The sequence below is a fragment of the Macaca fascicularis genome, chromosome 10 (assembly GCF_037993035.2).
Source record: "Macaca fascicularis isolate 582-1 chromosome 10, T2T-MFA8v1.1".
Classification (NCBI taxonomy): Eukaryota; Metazoa; Chordata; class Mammalia; order Primates; family Cercopithecidae; genus Macaca; species Macaca fascicularis.
In genome coordinates, this window is record NC_088384.1 from 22,042,049 (window position 1) to 22,067,254 (window position 25,206).

Below are 25,206 nucleotides of genomic sequence, written 5' to 3' on the forward strand. Positions count from 1 at the left end.
TAGTCTAAAAGGAATATAGATAAGTGATGGTTATCTACCACTGGTATGAATCTCTGCACTGTCACTGTGTGACCTTGGGCAAGTGACTGAACTTCCTTGTGCTTTGCAATGGGGATAATAAGCAGAACCCATCTTAGCAGATTGATCAAAGGATTAAGTGCACTGATACATTTAAAAACCCTAAGACAGTGCTTGGCCCATAGCAAATAAATACTCAGTAAGGGGTAGTTATTGTTCATTGTAACTCTGCCTCCTCTCCTAAGATTCTCAAGTGGCACTGTTTAAAGCCTCCCAGCCCAGCTTCACACCTAGGATGATGGATGACAGATCATAAAGGGCACCATCAATTCTCACTGAGCTAACCATACTATCACTCATTTGACAAACCTTTATTGAGCATCCACTACGTCCCGGTCATTGTGCTCAAAACAGGAGATAAATGATGAATTGAGGACAAGACACTGTCCCTGTTCATGTCTGACAGGGAAGACAGGTAAATGGATCACAAAAAATGCAACCTGGTAAGTGCTAACAGAACACGGTGCTGTGGCAACACAACTCAGGCATGGGTCTCCGGGAGTAAGGTCTTTCCTGAGGAGATGCTGTCTGAGCTGTGTCTTGAAAGCCAGGGGGTAGCTGAGCTGTGGTGAAGGGGCTGCCAATAGGGAGGTCACGCCAGCCAGAGGGAACAGCAGGTCTGCCACTTGGGTCCAAGCTGTTGCAAAGTGAAGGAATGTTCTTTGCACTTTTCTAGTATCAGACAAACAGCATAATCATCCTATCTGCAGTACTGAATGTTCAATGCAGTACTGAATATGCAGCTTCAGCCCAGTGCGTGTGACAGCTCTGACTCTCCACGCTGATTAGGAACCAGGTTGTTCAGTCACCGATTCGAAGCAGTGATGCATCCTGTAACAATACCTGCGGGGCTCCAAGAACCTAGGACTAGCCGGATGAGTTTCATGTTTATTTTCTGGTTAAAAAATGTCCTTTTTGGATACCTGATGGCACGTAAGGCTTTCAGGTCCTGCACTCATGCCACTTGAGGGCCTTTTTGTTAGGGTTTATCATTTTTCCTCAACAGGTTGCCAAAAGAACAGCTCCTGGTTCTGATTAAATGTTTATTTAACCCCATCGCTTTCCACCCAGCCAAAGTGTTCAAACTACTCTGGATCCACCACAGTTCCCTGCCTCATCTCAGCCTAGAAGAAGAGGGAGGCTAAAAGGCAGATGCTCATTTTGCAGAAGGAAAGAGAGAAGTGGAAAGGTGACTTGCGGTAAGAAGAAAGGCAGAAAGTACAAATGTGGACTCCAATGCCTGGAAGCTCCCTTCCACAGACCTCCTCCTCAAGGTGCCCTTCAGGCAGAGGCTAACGGGAGGAGTCTGGAAGTCCGATGCTTCTCACCTTTGTGGCTGTGCTCACCCATTACTTTAACAGGCTGCAGTGCTATTTCATAGAAATATACTTGTGCCTGTATCATAGATAGATGTGTATGAACTTTATAAACAGGACTAAGTGCTGTCAGCTTGCTATTTTTTTGTAGGAGCTGAATTTATGAGCTTTACCCAGAGTGAAGTGCTCGTAATTTATCAACCTAGAATGTTTTAAGTAAATAGCACTAAGCACTTATGTTCCACAGCAGGAACACAACTGGAATGCAGTACTCTTCTGTTATAGGAAGCAACCAGCACCAATAACCTGCAGGACTGATTGAGGTCTATTTACCAGGGAAGCATTAGGAATAACATCTACTGAACAGCCATCTTGCAACTGGCCAGGTTGAGACTCAACCCTAAAACTGCCATTTGTTTTTTGCTTTGACAGCTGCATTTCTCCCTCTGCTTTCTTTGAGACATACAGCCATCAACAATCGAATCCTGGTACCTGCTGATACAACAGTGCGGGGTGAGTAAGAAACCAGACCCATGGGACAGGAAAAGGCCACAGTTTGAAAAGGACAACTTTCTTGAAGAAAGTGAACTGAATTTGGCTACTATATATGAAATGCCTAAGTATTAGAACCTATGGAGAAATGTCGACTTTAAAGAGAAGACTAAAATATGGAAAAAGCTAAAAGAGAAGCAATATTCCATTTCATAGAGGTCTGGTGGGCTAAATTATCAGCCACACAAAGAATGCTGTTTGACTGGCTGTCTCCTCTGCAGAAAATGAAAGAGAACCGACGAACTCAGCATTCACTTAACAGTTTCTTCTAATTAGCCCACAAGCTGCCCTAGCATTTACCATAAAAATTGTCAAAAGGTTAGCTCCCATACAGATAGAGCAACAAAAGGAACGGCACCTCCCCAGGCTCAGGACATGTGCCACATGTCTGCCATTATTTCAGAAACAGAAAACAAAGGATGATGTGATTTCCCCTCTCAATGTTTATCCATAACTGACTTCTGTAGTCATAGGTGGCCTAAGAGAACAGGTTTATAGGAGACTTGAGAATTTAAGATGCTAATGTACCAGATCCAAACCTGAATACAACTTTTGTCCGTTTTGAAAAATAGATGCCAGGCCGGGCACGGTGGCTCACACCTGTAATCCCAGCACTTTGGAAGGCCAAAGTGGGCGGATCACAAGGTCAGGAGATGGAGACCACGTTGAAACCCCATCTCTACTAAAAATACAAAAAATGAGCCAGGCGTTGTGGCGGGTGCCTGTAGTCCCAGCTAGTCGGGAGGCTGAGGCAGGAGAATGGCGTGAACCCGGGAGGCGGACCTTGCAGTGAGCTGAGATTGCACCACTGCACTCCAGCCTGGGGGACACAGCAAGACTCTATCTCAAAAAAAAAAAAAAAAAAATAGATGCCAAATACCTCAATTTACAAGAAAAACACAATGGAAAGTTATAAAAGTAATTTTGCTGTGCAGTAAGTGAATAATAAATTCCATTAAAATCTATTCTGATTAAGCGAAGAAGATACAAAACTGCAGTAACGTACATCTAACACTGATACTCTCAATTCAGGGTATGGTATCACCACACAACAAAAGCTGTTCTTGTGTCTCATGATTAAACCGCAAAACCACCATGCCATTTCCTTTCATAATTAAAGGATATACCACACCTCAACCATTATTCTCAACATGAGGGAAAAAGAGATCCTCCAAATAGAAACAGATCATAGGTCAACACCTGTGAAAAGAAGTGCAGGGAAAAAAAATAGATCATAGCAAAAAGAGAGAGAGAGGAAGAGAGGGAGACTTTTGTCCTCTGCTCTACCAATCTTGAACCCTACATCCTTCATTTAAATCTGGGCAAGATCTCACATACGTGGAGGCTGGGCGCAATGGCTCACACCTGTAATCCCAGCACTTTGGGAGGCCAAGGAAGGTGGATCACCTGAGGTCAGGAGTTCGAGACCAGCCTGGCCAACATGGTGAAACCCCATCTCTACTAAAAATATAAAAATTAGCTGGGCATGGTGGCGCACACTTGTAGTCCCAGCTATTTGGGAAGCTGAGGCAGGAGAAGTTGCTTGAACCTGGGAGGCAAAGGTTGCAGTGAACCGAGATCACGCCACTGCACTCCAGCTGGGGTGACAGACGAGACTATCTCAAAAAAAAAAAAAAAAAAAGATATCACAAACTTGAAACCTCCTCTTTGCAAAAATCCCAACTCTAATCTCTTGCCCTGTCAGTTTCTGCCATAATCAACTACAGCAAGTAATTTTCTTCTCCCAGTTCTCCAATCATCTCTGTTATTATGCCAAATCTATTTAAATTATTACCTTCAACTCTTCATCAATTGCTTCCTCCCTCCTTCAATCAATTACTCTACCTTATTACAACCCAGCCTATGTCCTCCCACGTCAGCAAACTTATGTGCTTCCACTTATTTGTAACCAGACCTTTCTAAGATCCATCCCTTTGTCTCCCTGCCGTCCACACCCCCCAATACCACATACATGAATCACTACGGGCTTTACATGTATTGAAAAATGAGGTACTTGTCTTTCCCCAAGTTTTCTGTCTTTCCTCCAATTCTGCAGATCACAAACTCCTTGAAGGGAAGGGTATACACATACACACACACACACACAGACACACACACACACACAGATTAAGTCTCCCAGAACCCTGGCAAGTGCTGCATAATCTGTGGATACTCCACAAATGCTTGATGCTTATGGTTGGCTGATGATGTTGATGATAATCATGATAACTAGATGAGCCTTCTGAGCAGAACAGTCTTCTAAGTATTGACTGCAATGAAGCAAGAATTTATGACATTCGTTATTAAAAATGTAACTGCATAATTAGGCCTTAAGGTATATATTTAACCCCTTTGATGACACATACTGATTTCCTCTCTCTAAAAATACTTCGGCAAGGAAATCTAAATCTCAAAGAACCAAAGAAGAAAATTTTCCACAGAACAAAGGAGACTAGTAAGATACAAATCACAGCACCTTGGGAAGCCACAAAATGGAGCTTTTAAACTCTGATAAGTCTTTCAAAACCAAATGAATTACAGTTTTTTAGGGGGAAAAAAGGCCTTATGCTTGCAGTTTCTGGCATCTTTCCCGCTGAAGCGCAGAGCAGTTATGGGAGCGGCAGAAACCCAACAGGGAGGTCTATATCCTAGATTCTCTGCCTCAACCACACACAAGTCTATGACTTGGGTGTACCATGCAGCTCAACCAGGTCTCAGTTTCTTCATTTGTAAATCTCTTATGAGCCATGCAATCACCATATTTTACTATGCTGTAAACAAAGAAGATTCGCTTCAAAGTTGACTGACAGATGACAAAGCAAAAAGAAACAATACAACCATGGTGCTATAAAAGCAATACAGTCCCCACAAAAGCAAACACAACAATCTCCATCTTTGGAATTTAGCTCACAACATGAGAGCAATCATAGCTCTGTCAAACAGCTATAAAACACCCAAACCGGCTTTGCTGGGTAAGTCACTTAACCTCTTTGGGTCTTGGCTTCCATAATCATCAAGTGATCTTTCAGGATTAATACCACTCTCTGAGTCTATGAGCTTGGCATGACTTTGTATAAACCATGCAGCACTTTTTCATTGCTACAATAATTTTCTTTTAATCCTTTAACATCTCATTCTGTACCTTAAAATCATTTTCAGGGATGTAAATGACTTCACCTTTAGTTTATGTGTGGTTTCACATTCTTTTCCCTCATTCAGCGTCTGCTATTATATTCCTTACTCCTAATAATCATGAGTTGACTGTATAATAATGAACTCTCTGATGTAGTAAAATTGGGAATGATAATGCTGCTGAAAAATAGAAGTTTTTATCACCTAGCATGTTATTGATATTCAGTAATTGGCAATAATTACAAATGTGTGATATACTGAGAATAATTTTGCAGAGCACTACAAATAGGAAACAATAGTAAATTCAGCACAAATAAGGCACAAGGTTAAATTTCAAATGCCTAAACATCAGGTAACAACTACCAGACTATGAAACACAACTCCTGACTAAGTATCAACCAACTGATCACTCCTGCCCTGGACAATGTAAAAATTGTGGTTAGTATGTAACAACGCATTCCTTCAAAAAAGCTCCCAGCACAACAGAGCTACAGCATGATCTATTCACGTGAACCAGCTTCTATAGAACCCAGACATTTGCCTGGAAATAAATTTTGAATATTCTGTTTCTAGCTTGACCTTTTGATTAAGTTTCATGGTCACCAATGATAATAAAACTGACTTTAATAACATTAGAAGATATAGGCATGAGTGGGTAGGACTGGTAAAAATATCTGCAGATGGGGCCAGGCGTGGTGGCTCACACCTGTAATCCCAGCACTTTGGGAGGCCGAGGCAGGCGGATCACGAAGTCAAGAGATTGAGACCACCCTGGCCAACATGGTGAAACTCCGTCTCTACTAAAAATACAAAAATTAGCTGGGCGTGGTGGCATGCGCCTGTAGTCCCAGCTACTCGGGAGGTGGAGGCAGGAGAATCACTTGAACCCAGGAGGCAGAGGTTGCCATGAGCTGAGAGGGAGCCACTGTACTCCAGCCTGGTGACAGAGTAAGACCCTGTCTCAAAAAAAAAAAAAAAGTCTGCAGATGGATAAGAACTACTGTGGGCTGAACACTAACATATTTATGAGACTGATTTATTCTCAAAATCAATATGATTAAGATAGTAGGGAGATGCACTGTTGGTGAATTTAAAACCACAGATCAGTCGAGATACATTTAGTAATTACTCCGGGCTTCAGTTTTAAGTTTATCTGAATGTCCAACTATTGAAACTATAGAAACAAGGCTAAAACAGGCAAGGTGGAGGGAAAAGCTATAAGCAACATAACTCACTAAGAGAAAGTTTATATGAATTTTTCAAAGCTAGGTTCAAATTTGGCAAAGAAGCAAAAGAGAGAACAGTAGCGAAAGAGTTGGAAGAGAAAAGGCTGTGTCTTTAGAAATGATGCAGTCTGGCACCACCTAGTGGTGCCACAGAGATTCCTGCACTAGGACAAGCGCCTTGAGTCAACACGAGTGACTAAAGATTTCATCAAAATTTCTTTCCCTTAAGTCAGCACTACTTTGGTAATAAATTTTGATGCGCTAAAAATGTCCTAAAACATGTGGATTTAGAATCTAAATTAGACAAAGCACAGACAGGAGGACAGAACACATTATCCTGTAACAAGAATTGAGAAGCCTCATCACCAGCTGGCTAGAAAGATTAGCAGCTCGGAGAAAACTCAATTCTGGGTTTTTAAAACCCAGCACTTTAGTTTATGAAATTAAAAATAAACAAGCACCAAAAATGTTCTTTGGACAGGAATGCAAAACTAGCATGAATAATTGGAGAAGTCATCAAAAACAAAGAAAAAAGAAAAATTTCAAAATGACACACTAGGGACAAAAGAATGCAGAACAATTAACTATGGCAGAAATCCGAAAAGAATCCTGCTATCACCGTGGACATCAAGCTAAATAGAGATGTATTACATAGCACGTTACAAAAAAGAAGACGCAGTCAGGTGCAATGGCTCGCGCCTGTAATCCCAACACTTTGGGAGGCCAAGGCGGGCGGATCATGAGGTCAAGAGATCATGACCATCCTGGCCAACATGGTGAAACCCCGTCTCTACTAAAAATACAAAAATTAGCTGGGCGTGGTGGCGCATGCCTGTAGTCCCAGCTACTCGGAAGGCTGAGGCAGGAGAATCACTCAAATCCGAGAAGCGGAGGTTGCAGTGAGCCGAGATCTCGCCACTGCACTCCACTCGCTCTGGCAACAGAGCGAGATTCTGTCTCAAAAAAATAAAGAAAGAAAGAAAAGAAGATCCTTCAACAAGAATATGGCATAAGGTGAGTTCACTTTATTTGGACTAATAGAGGGTCTACAATTATAAAGGCATGGATAATCTGAATAAGGTTCAAAGAAAATGAAGTCAATGATTAAAGGAGAAAATTCACAGTGCTTCTGGCATGAGACACTTCCTGTTCCCACACTCCCAGCCCATGACAACATAAATAGGTAATATTTCTCAAATGCTTACTACGGGTCAGGCCCTGGACCAAGTGCCTGTAAAGGTCCACCTCATTCATGTCTCAAAACAACCCTGGCCGGGCACGGTTGCTCACACCTGTAATCCCAGCACTTAGGGAGGCCAAGGCAGGAGGATCACTTGAGGTTAGGAATTCAAGGCCAGCCTAAGATGGCGAAACTCCATCTCTACTAAAAATACAAAAATCAGCTAGGTGTGGTGGTGCGCTCCTATAACCCCAGCTATTCAGGAGACTGAGGCATGAGAATTGCTTGAACCCAGGAGGCAAAGGTTGCAGTGAGCCGAGATGGTGCCACTGTACTCCAGCCTGGGCGACAGAGGGAGAATCCATCTCAAAACAAACAAACAAAACAAAAAACCCTATAAAAAAGATACTATTATTCTCATTTTATAGATGCAGCAACTGAGGTTTAAAGAGTTAAGTTCAAGGTCACTTGGGAAGCAGGTAGCAGCAGCAGGGCTTTTCCCAGGCCAATTTACCCCTTCCATCAGGGCTCTAGCTCTTATGCTTTAAGCAATATTCTTCCTGTCCTCTAGCAGATTTTCTCATGCCTATACACTCAAGTCTTGAGACGACTTCCTACCAAAGAAGAAAACATGAAAGGGAGAGGAGCACCGTGAGCCTCTTCTGCCCAGATCACCTAAAAATAAGATGCTAAAGCTGAAGGCCTTTGAAAGTGAGTTCTTCCCCTCATCTTTCAGAAGAACTGAGGTCTGGGGGAAATAAGTGATGTCACACGGTCACATGGTGGAGCTCTGTCTAGAAGCCTGGTGTTCAGACATCAGTTTAGGGATCTTGATCGTTTTACACAAGTAACACCCTGATTGCATGCAGGAACTAGACAAGAGAAAGTGCACTGACTTCCTGAGCTCAACTCTGGCCAGGCTTGACCCAAATTTCCTTCTGCCTGGCTGACCTCGGAGACTGAGGACAGGCTTTAGACCTCAGAACCTCCTGAATCTTGAGCCTAGAAGGTCTTCTGCTCATTCTTGGTCACAGAACAGCCTGATCCCTGGATTCACTCAACGCTTACATCTGCCTAGTTTTGTCCCAGCCCCTAGTGAGTCCCACTGCTGTTCAGGTTTCAATGTGATACCTTGCCCAAAGCATTTGCCTTCTAATTGTTTCCAATTTCCAACCTCTCTCTCCCCACCCCAAACCCCAAACATTCCAAATCATTTTGCATGCCAACCATTTTAAATCACACTCCTAGTAAACACTTCAAAGCTCTTCATCGCATCTGATGAATACAAGCCTCTTTAACCTGGGCTTCATGAGCCTCCAATATCTAGCTTGAACCTACCAATTCACACACATCTCTAGCTGGGCACGGTGCCTCTTGCCTGTAGTCCCAGCTACTTGGGAGGCTTAGGCAGGAGGATCACTTGAGCCCAGCAGGTCAAGTCTATAGTGAGCTGTGATAGCACCACTGCACTCCAGTCTGGGTGAGACTCCATTTCAAAAAAAAAAAAAAGGCCAGGCACGGTGGTTCACGCCTGTAATCCCAGCACTTTGGGAGGCCGAGGCGGGCGGATCACAAGGTCAGGATATCGAGACCATCCTGGCCAACATGGTGAAACTTCGTCTCTACTAAAAATACAAAAATTAGCCGAGTGTGGTGGCACACGCCCATAATCCCAGCTACGGGAGGCTGAGGCAAGAGAATTGCTTGAACCCGGGAGGTGGACGTTGCAGTGAGCAGAGATCACGCCACTGCACTCCAGCCTGGGTGACAGAGCGAGACTCCATCTCAAAAAAAAAGAAAAAAGAAAAAAAATACAGGCTCTTCCAAAACTGAACTGTCAGTGAGAGGGAAGCAGATTTTAAAAGTTAAAGAAATAGTGTCGTCTGAACAGATAACTAACTTTTCAAAATCTGTACATGAAAGAGTCTCAGAATAAAGATGTTACCAATTGCTATCTAGGTGGGCATACCAAATGTTATGAGAAGACACCAGGCTGAATACAGGCAGGAGCATTCTGACTATGTTAAAGATGCAACTGGACAATGCTTAACTCTTATAAAATAAGCCTCATTTTAAGCCAAAGGTAAGGAATTCTCATTATATCATGGGCAATTGAAAATGACTCACTTACAGAAAATGTCCACTTGATTCAAAATGACAAACTAGACACTGAGGCAATGTAGTAGGGATCATTAGTCATGTCATTCACCCGGCAAAAATGTAAGCCACTGGCAAGCTTACAAAATGCTTTTGAGATAGTATCATACACCAAATGCAATAAAATAATGCCATAGACAAATAGTTGTTAAGTTGAGGAAGTCCTTCAAAGGATCTCTTCTTTTTCCTGTTTACCAAAATACCTAAGTTCTCTCCAGGTTTCTAACCTTTTCTCTCCTACTCCTCTTTTACACTTCCTATTTGGGTAGCATAGGATAGTGGAAAGAGGGCTGGCCTGAAAGACAGATGATCTAGCTTCAAATCTCAGTCCCATCACTTAGAAGCTTTGTGGTGACCTTGGGCACAAAGAGGAGGAAACTCTTGAGCATAGCCTAGAAGGAGAATGAGTGTAGTTCTGCCAGACAACAAGTGAGAATGGCATTCCAGGCAAAGAGAACAGCCTATGCAAAGGTGTGGCAGAGTGAAGGAGGGACCAGGACAACAGGCCCAGAGCAAGAGGGTACGTGAGGAAGTGGAGGAGAGGCTGAGAAGGTGAGCAAGCTGACGACAGGCACTGAACTTATTTCCTTTTTATTTTTTTAAATTTATTTTATTTATTTATTTATTTATTTTTTGAGACAAGGTCTCATTCTGTCACCCAGGCTGGAGTGTAGTGGTGCAATCAGGAAGCTCATGGCAGCCTCGCCCTCCCAGGTTCATGTGATCCTCCCACCTCAGCCTCCCGAGACGCTAGGACCACAGGTGCACACCACCACAACCGGCTAATTTTTGTACTTTTTGTAGAGACAGGGTTTTGCCGTGTTGCCCAGGCTATTATTTCTTTTAGGTAACAACCATTATATATAGTACTTACCTTGTGTTAGGTACTATTCTAAGTACTTTACCAGAAATTACTCAAATTTAATTCTTTTTTTTTTTTTTTTTTTTTTTTTTGAGACAGAGTCTCGCTCTGCCGCCCAGGCTGGAGTGCAGTGGCGTGATCTTGGCTCACTGCAAGCTCCGCCTCCCGGGTTCACGCCATTCTCCTGCCTCAGCCTCCCGAGTAGCTGGGACTACAGGCGCCCGCCACCTCACCCGGCTAGTTTTTTTGTATTTTTTAGTAGAGACGGGGTTTCACTGTGTCAGCCAGGATGGTCTCGATCTCCTGACCTCGTGATCCGCCCGTCTCGGCCTCCCAAAGTGCTGGGATTACAGGCTTGAGCCACCGCGCTCGGCCCAAATTTAATTCTTGTAACACCATGAGGGAAGAATTAATTACAATCACCATTTTACAGATAGGGAACAGAGGCATGTGAGGGGGTTACAGAGCTTTAAGGTTGCAAAGCTGGTTAGAGGCAGAGCCAGGAATCAAACTCTGAAGTCTATGCTTGTAATCTCTAGGCTATGCTGCCTCAGCAGCCCCAACAAGGAAACTGAAGCTTGAGCTAAGACTTGCTCAACTTCCATGAGAGCCTCAATGTGAGGTTCAAAAAAGCAACTGCAGGCTTTACTGGTCAATATTAAGTGAAAGGGTGTGCCCATCTATTCTCCCTAGTCTCTCACTACCTACCTGTCCCTGTCCTATTCTGCCTCTTTCAGTATAGATGGTGGCTTCCCTGAGCCTTTAAGCATGCTATGTATCCTGTCTGAGCCCCCATTTCCCCACTTAAAGATGAAGCCAATTACAGAACCTAGGTCCAAAGTAGCCCTTGATCACTGCTAGGAGGTGTTCCCTTCCTGGTCCATGTGGGCACCCAGTAAATCACAGAGCTGGGTGTGGTGGCTCACACCTATAATCCTAGCACTTTGGGAGGCTGAGGCAGGAGGATCCCTTGAGCCCAGGAGTTTGAGACCAACCAATGTAGGAAGACCCTTTTTTTTTTGGAGACGGAGTCTCTCCCTGTCATCCAGGCTGGAGTGCAGTGGCTCAATCTTGGGCAACCTCCACCTCAGGCAATTATCCTGCCTCAGCCTCCCAAGTAGCTGGGATTACAAGCACATGCCACTGCCCCCAGCTAATTTTTCTATTTTTAGTAGAGATGGGTTTTTCCCATGTTGGCCAGGCTAGTCTTGAACTCCTGACCTCAGGTATCCACCCGCCTCAGCCTTCCAAAGTGCTGGGATTACAGGAATGAGCCACCACGTCTGGCCGACCCTGTCTCTATTTTTAAAAACAAATACATAAAAGAGACAGAGTCTCACTACAGGCTTCATGCAGTGGTACGAACATAGCTGACTGCAGCCTCCAACTCCTGGGCTCAAGTGATCCTCCTGTCTCAGCCTCCCAATTAGCTACGACTACAGGTGTGCACAACCACGCCTAATTACTATGTTTTTGTTTTTGTTTTTTTTTGAGACAGAGTCTCGCTCTTGTTGCCCAGGCTGGAGTGCAGTGGCATAATCTCGGCTCACTACAACCCTTGTCTCCCAGGTTCAAGCAGTTCTCCTGCCTCAGCCTCCGGAGTAGCTGGGACTACAGGCATAAGCCACCACGCCCAGCTAATTTTCATATTTTTAGTAGAGACAGGGTTTCACCATGTGCCCAGACTGGTCTCGAACTCCTGGCCTCAAGTAATCTGGCCGCCTCAGCCTCCCACCGGGATTACAGGTGTGAGCCACCTTGCCCAGCCTATTTTATAATATCTCTTGAATGAATAAATGAGTCCCTGTTACATCAAATGAGGTAGTGTGTATTTAAAGCATTTAGCATGGTACCCAGCACAAAGTAACAGCTAGTCCCTAGCCCTTTGTCCCACACAAAGACAGAATGGGGTCTAGTGGAGGGCAGCACTAGCCAGCATCTGTCCTCCTTCCTTCTTCACACCCTTTCATCAGCACTCATGCATTCATCACTCACCCCTGCCTGTCCATGTCCTAGACCTCAGTAGTGGCACCCATGCCATCCACAGGCACTGCTTAAAACCCATGGGAGAGGCTGGGCATGATGGCTCATGCCTGTAATCCCAGCACTTTGGGAGGCCGAGTCGGGCAGATCACGAGGTCAGGAGTTCAAGACCAGCCTGACAAACATGGTAAAACCCCGTCTCTACTAAAAATACAAAAATTAGCCTGGCATGATGGCGGGTGCCTGTAATCCCAGCTACTGTGGAGGCTGAGGCAGGAGAATCGCTTGAACCTGGGAGACGGAGGTTGAAGTGAGCTGAGATCACGTCACTGCACTCCAGCCTGGGCGACAGAGCGAGACTCCATCTCAAAAAAAATAAAAAAACCCATGGGAGAGCACAGCAGTAAAAAGGTAGGTAACAGGCCAGGCATGGTGGCTCATGCCTGTAATCCCAGCACTTTGGGAGTCCAAGGTGGGCGGATCACCTGAGGTGGGGAGTTCAAGACCAGCCTGACCAACATGGAGAAACCCCGTCTTTACTAAAAATACAAAAATTTGCAGGGCGTGGTGGTGCATGCCTGTAATCCCAGCTACTCGGGAGGCTGAGGCTGGAGAATCACTTGAACCCAGGAGGCAGAGGTTGTGGTGAGCCAAGATCGTGCCATTGCACTCCAGTCTGGGTAACAAGAGTGAAACTCTGTCTCAAAAAAAAAAAAAAAGGTAGATAACAGTCTTACTTCTGAAACACAAAAAAGTTTCTTGGTGCACTAATATAGAGTATAGAACTAATACCCTGTACAATTACACTGCCCTCCAGAGTTTACATCCTTGAAGGGGATGGTTTGCCTGGTCCTAGGGAGTCTAGGATTTAAGATTTTACTGAAAATGCCAGAATTGTTCTGTCTTCCCCCTTTGAAAGTTCCTTCCATTATGGACAACTTATGTCTACTTGTATGCTGGAATGATCTGTAATGTTGGTATTTAATCCAATCATAATTCCACTTAGGTATGTGAAAACATTTAGAATGCCAAACAACAGGAGAAGGAGGCTTTGTTTTCAATATGAGATAGTATTAGGATCTCTCACAACTTCCTGTTTGGTTTTTCTTACTGAGAGATTGAATTATTAGAGTAAAATTCCAGCCTAGATAAGAAATAACATAGCCGTTTAGCCTCCTGGCAAATTACACTCAGCACCCACTTTCTCAAAATGACAAATAACAAATCTTTCAAGTGGAAAAATCTTCCAAAGCATCCAGCCAATTGTGCAATGCAGCAAGTAGTGCAGGAGATTTTTCCCCCATCTCTGCAGTAAAAAGAAAAAAAGTCTGAACTTATTAGCATAAGGTAACTTGACTCATATGTTAACTGCCACCGGTTCTGAACTTGAGTCCTTCTTGAAAAGCCACCTACATTTGACTTCAATAAAGTCAATAATTCTACAAGTACTCTCTCTCTCTCCTTGTTTTTCAAAATGCATCTGCCATCTCCTTGCATCAGCACCTTGCTCAGTTAATGGACAACATAAAAAGCAGGCAGGAGAGTAAAACTAATCACTTATCTGAGTCCTATCATCATAGATCAAACTATGATTACTTTCAACAGAATATGTGAACATGGTTTACAAACAGGTTTTTCCACTGGAAATCTGAGGTTCGGAGAGGTGTAATGCCTTGATAAATCACAACAGGGCAGTGCCCATGGTAACCAGAGCCTCCTACTTTAGGCCAATTATAGTCCCTTCCTTATCTTCCTTTCTGCCAGTGACTATGCATTCCATGAATCCTTGTAAGAACTCTGCAGGTTCAGCATTATTAGTCCCATTTTACCGATGAGAAAATAAGGTCCAGAGAGCTACATATCTTGTCCAAGGTAGAAGTAGTTTAGCTAGAATTCAAGCCCAGGTCTGTCTTCTTTCGAAGCCCATGCACTTTCTACTAATGCTCTGCTACTCAAAGTGTGGTCCTTGGGCTGGTGGCACAGGCATCATCACCTGAGTTTGTTATTAATACAGAATTCTCAGTTCCATTCCAGAACTACTGAATCAGAACCTACATTTGTCAAAGATTCCCCAGGTCATTTATGTAAAATTAAAGTTTGGCAAGCTTTGTACCATACCATCCAGCCTCTCTGAACGTCACTACTATTATCCTTTTCTATAGATCAGTGGTTCTCAATGTGGTCATGGAGGTTGGGTAGGGAGAAAGAGGAGATTGGAGGGTGTCCTGCTACTCAAAGTGTGGTCCTTGGGCTGGTGGCACAGGCATCATCACCTGAGTTTGTTATTAATACAGAATTCTCAGTTCCATTCCAGAACTACTGAATCAGAACCTACATTTGTCAAAGATTCCCCAGGTCATTTATGTAAAATTAAAGTTTGGCAAGCTTTGTACCATACCATCCAGCCTCTCTGAACGTCACTACTATTATCCTTTTCTATAGATCAGTGGTTCTCAATGTGGTCATGGAGGTTGGGTAGGGAGAAAGAGGAGATTGGAGGGTGTCCTGCTACTCAAAGTGTGGTCCTTGGGCTGGTGGCACAGGCATCATCACCTGAGTTTGTTATTAATACAGAATTCTCAGTTCCATCCCAGAACTACTGAATCAGAACCTACATTTGTCAAAGATTCCCCAGGTCATTTATGTAAAATTAAAGTTTGGCAAGCTTTGTACCATACCATCCAGCCTCTCTGAATGTCACTACTATTATCCTTTTCTATAGATCAGTGGTTCTCAATGTGGTCATGGAGGTTGGGTAGGGAGAAAGAGGAGATTGGAGGGTGTCCTCCCTAACCCAGGGACACCTGACAACGTCTGAAGACATTTTTGGTTATCACAACAACTGGGATGGGGTGGGGAAATGCTACTGGCATCTAGTAGGTAGAGGCCAGAGATCCTGCTAAACATCCTAGAACACACAAGACATACCCCACAACAAAGAATTATCCAGCCAAAATGTCAATCGTGCCAGGGTTGAAAAACCTTGCTCTAGCTGATAATACTGTCCAACATCTTTGGGTCTGGAATCTACTTAATGAAGGAAAAAGCAGAGCTTTTCCTGGCAAAATTATGGCTGAAAAAATGTCATACAAAATCCCTTTCCTGGACGGACATGGTGGTTCACACCTGTAATCCCAGCACTTTGGGAGACCAAGGCGGGCAGATCACCTGAAGTCAGGAGTTCAAGATCAGCCTGGCCAACGTGGTGAAAACCCGTCTCTACTAAAAATACAAAATTTAGCCGGGCACGGTGGCATGCGCCTGTAATCCCAGCCACTTGGGAGGCTGAGGCAAAAGAATCACTTGAGCCCGGGTGGCGGAGATTGCAGTGAGATGAGATCGCACCATTACACTCCAACCTGGGTGACAGAGCGAGACTCTGTCTCAAAAAAGACCCCCCCAAAAACTAAAATCCCTTCCCTTACAGGCTAGTCTCTCTTAACCTCTCACAACATCTAACATCTATCAAATAGCAACTTAGCTCAGAGGTCAGCAAACTATGGCCCACAGGACAAATCCAACCCACCACCTATTTTTGTGTGGCCTGAGAGCTAAGAACGATTTTTACTTTTTTTTTTTTTTTTGAGATGGAGTTTCGCTCTTGTTGCCCAGGCTGGAGTGCAATGGCGTTATCTTGGCTCACTGCAACCTCCGCCTTCCGGGTTCAAGTGATTCTCCTGCCTCAGCCTCCCGAGTAGCTGGGATTACAGGTGCATGCCACCATGCCGGGCTAATTTTTGTATTTTCAGTAGAGACGGGGTTTTACATATTGGCCAAGCTGGTCTGAAACTCCTGACCTTGTGATCCATCCAGTTCAGCCTCCCAAAGTGCTGGGATTACATGCATGAGCCACCGTGCCCAGCCTGTTATATTTTTTAATGTTTTTAAATTTTCTTGTGAAAATTATGTGAAATTCAAATTTCTGTGTCGATAAAGTTTTCTTTCAACAGTCATGCCCATTGTTTACATTTTGCCTAAGGTTTTTTTTTTTAAACAGCTTGATATATAATTCATATACCCTAAAATTCACCCATTTAAATTGCACAATTCAGTAGTTTTTAGTATATTCACAGTGTGTACAATCACCACCAGTTTTAGAATATTTTCATCACTTCATAAATAAAATCTTATATATTTCAGCTATCACACCCTCTACCCCATCCACTTTTGCCAGCCCTGAGCAACTACTGATTTACTTTGTCTCTGTAGATATGCCTATTCTAGACTTGCATATGAATGGAATCATATGTGTCCTTTTGTGGCTGGTTTCTTTCACTTAGCATAGCGTTTTCGAGGTCCATCCATGTTGCAGCACGTGCTGGTACTTCATTCTATTTTATTGCCAAATAATTCCATAGTATGGATAGACCACATTTTGTTCATCCATTCATCAGCTGATGTACATTTGAACTGTTTCTACCTCCTGGCTATTATGAATACTACTACTATAAACATTCACATATAAGTTTTTCTTGTAGACTTATGCTTTCATTTCTCTTGAGAAGACATCTGTAAGTTGAATTGCTGGGTCATATGGTTAACTCTGTTTAATTGTTTGAGGAACTGCCACAATGTTTTTCTTTTTCTTTTTTTTTTTTTTTTGAGACGGAGTCTCACTCTGTCGCCCAGGTTGGAGTGCAGTGGCCGGATCTCAGCTCACTGCAAGCTCCACCTCCCAGGTTTACGCCATTCTCCTGCCTCAGCCTCCTGAGTAGCTGGGACTACAGGCGCCCGCCACCTCGCCCGGCTAGTTTTTTGTATTTTTAGTAGAGACAGGGTTTCACCGTGTTAGCCAGGATGATCTCGATCTCCTGACCTCGTGATCCACCCGTCTCGGCCTCCCAAAGTGCTGGGATTACAGGCTTGAGCCACCGCGCCCGGCCCACAATGTTTTTCTTTTCATCTTTTTTGAGACTGGGTCTCACTCTGTCACCCAGCCTGGAGTATAGTGCCACAATCACAGCTAACCGCAACCTCAAAATTGTGGGCTCAAGGAATCCTACCACCTTGGCCTCTCAAGTAGCTGTGACTATAGAAGAACGCTACCATACCCAGCTAATTTTCTTCCTTTCTTTTTTTGAGACAGGGCCTCGCTTTGATTACCAGGCTGGCAGCGCAGTGGTGCAGTCATGCCTCACTACAGCCTCTCCCGGGCTCAAGCGATCCTTCCACCTCAACCTCCCAAGTAACTGAGACTACAGGTGCGAGCCACCACACCTGGCTAATTTTTAAATTTTCTGTAAAGAAAGGGTCTTACTTTGTTGCCCAGGCTGCTCTCGAAATTCAGCTTCAAGTGATCCTCCCACCTTGGTCTCCCAAAGTGCAGAAATTACAGGTATGACCCACCATGCCTGGCTAACTAGTTTGCTTTTCAAACTGGCTGCACCATTTTATGTTCTTACCAGCAGTTTAAAAGGGTTCAAATTTCTCCATATTCATTTGTTTTTTTTTTTCTCCACCCCAGGCTGGAGTGCAGTAGCACAATCTCAGCTCACTGCAACCTCCACCTCCCGAGTTCAAGTGATTCTCATGTCTCAGCCAACAGAGTAGCCGGGACTACAAGTGCATGCCACCACGGCTAGCTAATTTTTGTATTTTTAGTAGAGATGGGGTTTTGCTATATTGGCCAAGGTAGTCTTGAGCCCCTGGCCTCAAGCAATCCACCTGCCTCAGCCTCCCAAAGTGCTAGGATTACAGGCATGAGCCACCACACCCAGCCTAATTTTTGTATTTCTAATATAGACAGGGTTTCACCATGTTGGCCGGACTGGTCTCGAACTCCTGGCCTCAAGTAATCCATCCACCTCAGCATCCTAAAGTGCTCAGATTACTAGAGTGAGCCACCTCACCTGGCCCTTTGATCCATTTTAAGTTTTTTTTTTTTGGGGGGGGACGGAGACTTGCCCTGTCACCCAGGCTAGAGTGCAATGGCATGATCTCAGCTCACTACAACCTCCTGGGTTCAAGTGATTCTCCTGCCTCAGCCTCCCGAGTAGCTGTGATTACAGGTGCCTGCCACCATGCCCAGCTAATTATTATTTATTTTATTTTATTTTATTTTTTTGAGACGGAGTCTCGCTCTGTTACCCAGACCGGAGTGCAGTGCTGTGATCTCAGCTCACTGCAAGCTCCACCTCCTGGATTCATGTCATTCTCCCGCCTCAGCCTCCAAAGTAGCTAGGACTACAGGTGCCCGCCACCATGCCCGGCTATTTTTGTTTTTGTATTTTTAGTAAAGGTGGGGTTTCACTGTCTTAGCCAGGATGGTCTTGATCTCCTGACCTCGTGATCCACCCGCCTTGGCCTTCCAAAGTGCTGGGATTACAGGCGTGAATCACCACGTCCGGCCTAATTTATTTTTAGTAGAGATGGGGTTTCACCATGTTGACCAGGTTCGTCTTGAACTCCTGACCTCATGATCCACCCGCCTCAGCCTCCCAAAATGCTGGGATTACAGGCGTGAGCCACCACGCCCAGCCATGAGTTAATTTTTGTGTATGGTGTGAAGTAAGGGTTTAATTTCAATTTTTTTTTGCATGTGGCTATCCAGTTGTCTCAGATCCATTTGTTCAAAGGACTATTCCAGCCACGTGCAGTGGCTCACACCTGTAATCCCAGCACTTTGGGAGGCTGATGCAGGCGGATCATGAGGTCAGGAGTTCAAGACTAGCCTGGCCAACATAGTGAAACCCTGTCTGTACTAAAAATACAAAAATTAGTCGGGCGTTGTGGCAGATGCCTGTAGTCCAGGTATTCAGGAGGCTGAAGGAGGAAAATCACTTGAACCCAGGAGGTGGAGGTTGCAGTGAGCCAAGATTGCACCACTGCACTCCAGCCTAGATGACAGAGTGAGACTCCATCTCAAAAAAAGAAAGAAAGAAAGAAAGGACTATTCCTTCTCACAGTCTGTGGCATGTAGCAAGAAAAGACAAGACAAGACAAGACAATTCTCCCTCGCTGAATGGTCTTGGCACCCTTGTCAAGAATCAGGTGACCATGAACTCTCAACTCTATTCTACTGGGTTTATTTCTGGACTCTCAATTCTATCCCGCTGATCTATACATTTATCCTTACACCAGTACCACACTGTCTTTTTTTTTTTGAAATGGAGTCTCGCTCTGTCCCCCAGGCTAGAGTGCAGTAGCACGATCTCGACTCTCTGTGATCTCCACCTCCTGGGTTCAAGGGATTCTTGTGCCTCAGTCCTCCCAAGTAGCTTGGACTACAAGGGTGCACCCCCATGCCCAGCTAATTTTTGTATTTTTGGTAGAGACAAGATTTCTCAGCTCACTACAACCTCCTGGGTTCAAGTGACTCTCCTGCCTCAGCCTCCCGAGTAGCTGCGATTACAGGTGCCTGCCACCACGCCCAGCTAATTATTATTTATTTTATTTTATTTTATTTTTTTGAGACAGAGTCTCGCTCTGTTACCCAGAACGGAGTGCAGTGCTGCGATCTCAGCTCATGTTGCCATATTGCCCAGGCTGGTCTCGAACTCCTGACCTCAAGTGATCTGCCCGTCTTGGCCTCTCAAAGTGTTGGGATTATAGGTATGAGCCACTGTGCCTGGTGACATTGTCTTGATTATAGTTGTTTTATAGTATGTCTTGAAATCACAAAGTGTGAGTCTTTCTGCTTGCTTCTTTTTCAAGTTTTAGCTAATGTGGGTCCCTTATGATTCCATATGAATTTCTGAATTGACTTGTCAATTTCTTTCTTTTCTTTTTTTTTTTTTTGAGACGGAATTTCGCTCTTGTTGCCCAAGCTGGAGTGCAATGGCGCGTAATCTCGGCTCACCACAAGCTCCGCCTCCCAGGTTCAAGCGATTCTCCTGCCTCAGCCTCCCAAGTAGTTAGGATTACAGGCATGCACCACCACACCTGGCTAATTTTGTACTTTTAGTAGAGACGGGGTTTTTTCATGTTGGCCAGGCTGGTCTCAAGTGATCCGCCTGTCTCGGCCTCCCAAAGTGCTGGGATTACATGCATGAGCCACCACACTTGGCGACTTGTCAATTTCTACAATGAAATGAACTGGGATTCTGACAGGGATTATGTCGAACGTGTAGATCAATCTCCAAAGTACTGCCAACTTGACAATGTTACGTCTTATCCATGAACAAGAGCTATTTTCTACTTATTTATATCTTCCTTCTTTTAAAAATGTTTTATAGGCCAGGCATGGTGGCTCACACTTGTAATCCCAGCACTTTGAAGGGCCAACATGGAAGGATTGCTTGAGGTCAGGTTCAAGACCAGTGTGGGTAACACAGGGAGACTCTGTCTCTACAAGAAATTAAAAAAAAAAAAATAGCTAGGGATGATCGTGCATGCCTGTGGTCCAAGCTGCTTGGGAGGCTGACGTAGGAGGATCACTTGAGCCTGGAAGGTCTAGGCTGCACTGAGCTATGATTGCACCACTGCACTTGTTCTCACTTCAGTGCAAGCCCGAGAAAAAAAAAATCAATTAAATCATTTAAAAGGCCAGGCTGGGCGCATTGGCTCATGCCTGTAATCCCAGCACTTTGGGAGGCTGAGGTGGGTGGATCACCTGAGGTCAGGAGTTGGAGACCGGCCTGGCCAACAAGGGGAAACCCCGTCTATACTAAAAATATAAAAATTAGCCAGGCTTGGTGGTGCACACCTGTAGTCCCAGCTACTCAGGAGGCTGAGGCAGGAGAATCTCTTGAACCTAGGACTCAGAGGCTGCAATGAGCTAAGATCATACCACTATGCTCCAGCCTGGGCAACAGAGCAACACTCCATCTCAAAAAAATTAATTAATTAATTAATTAAGGCAGGCGCGGTGGCTCACGCCTGTAATCCCAGCACTTTGGGAGGCCAAGGCAGGCGGATCACAAAGTCAGGAGATTGAGACCATCCTGGCTAACACGGTGAAACCCTGTCTCTACTAAAAAAAAAAAACAAAAAATTAGCTGAGTGTGGTGGCACACACCTGTAGTCCCAGCTACGTGGGAGGCTGAGGCAGGAGAATCGCTTTAACCTGGGAGGCAGAGGTTGCAGTGAGCTGAGATCATACCACTACACTCCAGCCTGGACGACTGAGTGAGACTGTTTCAAAAAAAAATAAAATTAATTTAAAAAACAAAACCAAAAATGTTTTACAGCTTTTAGAGTATAAGTTTTATACTTTCTTTTACACAACTGTCAGAGGATGGAAAAAAAAGATACTTTTCATGTTATAAGTATTTTTATTTTTTAGGTTATAACAAATGGAATTTTCTTAATTTCATTTTCAGGTTGTTCATTCCAAGTGGATACATTTACAACTGACTTTTGCATAATGACCTTGTATCCTACAACATTACTAAGCTAATAATTTATTAGCTCCAATACTTTTTTAGTGGATTCCTCAGGGTCTATATGCAAGATCACGTCATCTGCAAACAGAAATGATCTTACTTGTTCCCTTCCAATATAGATGTCTTTTATTGCATTTTCTTGCCTAATTGCCCTGGCTAGAACCTCTAACACAATGCTGAATAGAAGTGATGAAAGTAGGTATCTTATTCCTAATCTTAAGGATAAGCATACAGTATTTCACTATTTTGTTTGTGTGTTTGTTTGTTTGTTTGTTTGCTTGTTTTGAGACGGAGTCTCGCTCAGTTGCCCAGCCTGGAGTGTGCAGTGGTGCTATCTCAGCTCACTGCAACCTCTGCCTCCCAGGTTCAAGCAATCCTCCCACGTAAGCCTCCAGAGTAGCTACGATTACAGGTATGCACCACCACATCTGGCTAATTTTTTTTTTTTTTTTTTTTTGTATTTTTAGTGGAGACAGGGTTTCACCATGTTGGCCAGGCTGTTCTTGAACTCCTGACCTCAAGTGATCTGCCCAACTTGGCCTCCCAAAGTGCTAGGATTACAGGTGTGACCCACCGTGCCTGGCCTCAGTCTTTCACTATTATGAAGTTAGCTGTGGGTTTTTCATAACTGCTGTTTATCACGTTGAGGAACTCTTCTTCTCTTCTTAGTTTATTTAGTGTTTTTATCATGAAAAATAGGCTGAATTTTGTCAAATGCTTTTTCTGTGTCTACTGAGATGACAATGTGATTTTTGTTTTTTATTCTATTGATATTATGCATTACATTATTTACATTAATTCATTTTTGGATGTTAAACCAACTTTGCACTCCTAGAATAAATCCTGGTTGTTTATGGTATATAATTCTTTTTATATGTTACTGGATTCAGTTTGCTAGTATTTTTGTTGAGGATTTTTGCTTCCACATTTGTAAGATATATTTGTCTATAGTTTTATTTTCTTGTAATGTCTTTGTCTGGTTTTGGCAACAGGGTAATACCAGTCTCATAAAATTCGTTTATAAGTATTTTCTCCTCTTTTTCATTTTTGAAGAATTTGTGAAGAATGTGAAGAACTGTAGTAATTTTTCTTGAAATGTTTGGTAGAATTCAGTGGTGAAGCTATCAGGACCTCTAGTAGGTAGAGCCTAGGATTTGCTTTTCTTTTCTTTTTTCTTTTTTTTTTTTTTTTGAGATAGAATCTCGCTCTGTCACCCAGGCTGGAGCGCAGTGGTGCGATCTCAGCTCACCACAATCTCCAACTCCTGGGTTCAAGTGATTCTCCTGCCTCAGCCTCCTGAATAGCTGGGACTACAGGTGCACACCACTATGCTTGGCTAATTTTAGTATTTTTAGTAGAGACAGGGTTTCACCATATTGGACAGGCCGGTCTTGAATTCCTGACCTCGTGATCTGCCCGCCTCGGCTTCCCAAAGTACTGGGATTACAGGCATGAGCCACTGCGCCCAGCCTATTTTCTTTTTTTTAAGAGACAGGGTCTTACTCTGTCATCCTGGCTGAAGTACTGTGGCACAATCATAGCTCACTATCTCCTCAACCTCCTAGGATCAAGTGATCCTCACAACTTAACCTCCTGAGTAGCTGGGACTCCAGGCTCATACCACCATGCCTAGCTGATTTCATATATATTATGTATATCTTAGAGTTGGGGTCTCACTATGTTGCCCAGGTTGTTCTCAAGCTCCTGGCCTCAAAGGATCCTCCTGCCTTGACCTCCCAAAGTGCTGAGATTACAGGCAACAGCCACTGTGCCCAGGTCTCTCTAACTATTTATTTATTTTTTAATGGTACACTATCGTACCCAAACTTATATTTTTAAATTCCATTCGACTCATATTACCAAGCATATAAACAAATCACACATAACACAAAATAGAAAAAAACATGAAAACTTCCTTTGCTTTTGGAAAACAGCTGAGAAACAACAAAATTCTTTTCAGAAATACAGAAAAAAAATTGTTTTTGTAGTGTAGCTAATATGCCCTCCTTAGACATTAAGACACTTTTCTGTTTGTAACCTTAATGCAGCCATATTTTTACTCTTTATAAAAATCAAGGCTCTCAATAAAAACAGTATCTCATTCACTAATAAAGTGCTTCACTGAAAATGTAGTCATACACACCAATTTCTAACTTCTTATAATACTCTGTACAATCAATCATAATCACCGAAATGAATAACTGCTCAAAAAAGCAGAATGGCTTCAATTGCATTATGATTTGGTAGTCGATATTTCTGTTTTCCAGTAAAAAGGAGATTTCGTAAACAGAAACACTGGGCTCCTTATGGTTTCATCAATCAAGAGAATGTTTCTGAGCAGCTTCTGAGCAAACATTTCTTAACAGGTTGATCACAGATCTGGGGTCTTGCCTCCTCACAATAGCACTGCCAGACACAATCATGTTAGCTCCTGCCTCTGCACACCTATGGACAGCGTCAGGATCTATTCCACCAGCGACCTCTATAACCTAAGATGGGAACTGGATCTTCAACCAGTGAACCTTTGGCATCATATCTTCCATGAATTTATGCCCTCCAAACCCTGGTTCCACTGTCATAACCAAGGCCATATCTAGTTGATTACTCCACGGTGCCAAATACTGAATTGAGGTTCCTGGTTTGATGGCAAGGCCAACCTTCATCCCATTCTCCCAATTGTCTTTAATCAAAGTCCCTGGGTTCTCAGTAGCCTCGAGCTGAAAGATGTACTGATTGGCTCCTCTTATAGTCACTGGCTTTACCCACTGTTCTGGCTTGGACACCATCATGTACATGTTCGTCCATTACATCCAGGTGGAGATAATCGACCCCAGAGTCTAGCATCCAGAGGTACTGGGCCCCTAAATTGGCCAGGTAGTGTTGAGGATGGATGGGCCAATCTTGCAGCCCGATGCCATACACTGGTTCCCAAGAGCAAGTTACTCCACAAGTCCCCTTAATTACTAATTTAATATCTTTACTTGTTATAGGTTTATTCAGATGGTGTCTCTTCTTGGGTCAATCTTGGTGGTTTATGTCTTTCTAGGAGTTTGTCCATTTCATTTCATTGAAGTTATCTAATTACTTGGCATTCAACTGCCATTTTACTTTTTTTTTTTTGTATGTGTTTCACATCTTTTTTTTTTTTTTCAGGTAGGGGGGAGGGAGTCTTGCTCTGTCACCCAGGTTGGAGTGCAGTGGCATGATCTCGGCTCACTGCAAACTCTGCCTCCTGGGTTCAAGTGACCCCCTGCCTCAGCCTCCCAAGTAGCTGGGATTACAGGCATGTGCCACCACGCACGGCTAATTTTTGTATTTTTAGTAGAGACAGGGTTTCACCATGTTGGCCAGGCTAATCTCAAACTCCTGACCTCAGGTGACCTGCCCACCTCAGCCT

At 43.7% G+C, this 25,206-nt stretch overlaps 1 protein-coding gene and 1 pseudogene across 5 annotated transcripts in view; both read right to left on the reverse strand.

Moving 5' to 3' along the window:
* Positions 1-25,206, reverse strand: part of NF2 (NF2, moesin-ezrin-radixin like (MERLIN) tumor suppressor) — a 100,487-nt gene that overhangs the window by 66,741 nt on the left and 8,540 nt on the right. The gene's annotated exons all lie outside the window — the stretch shown is intronic.
* LOC141407855 (ribulose-phosphate 3-epimerase-like) lies at positions 23,599-24,856 on the reverse strand (annotated as a pseudogene).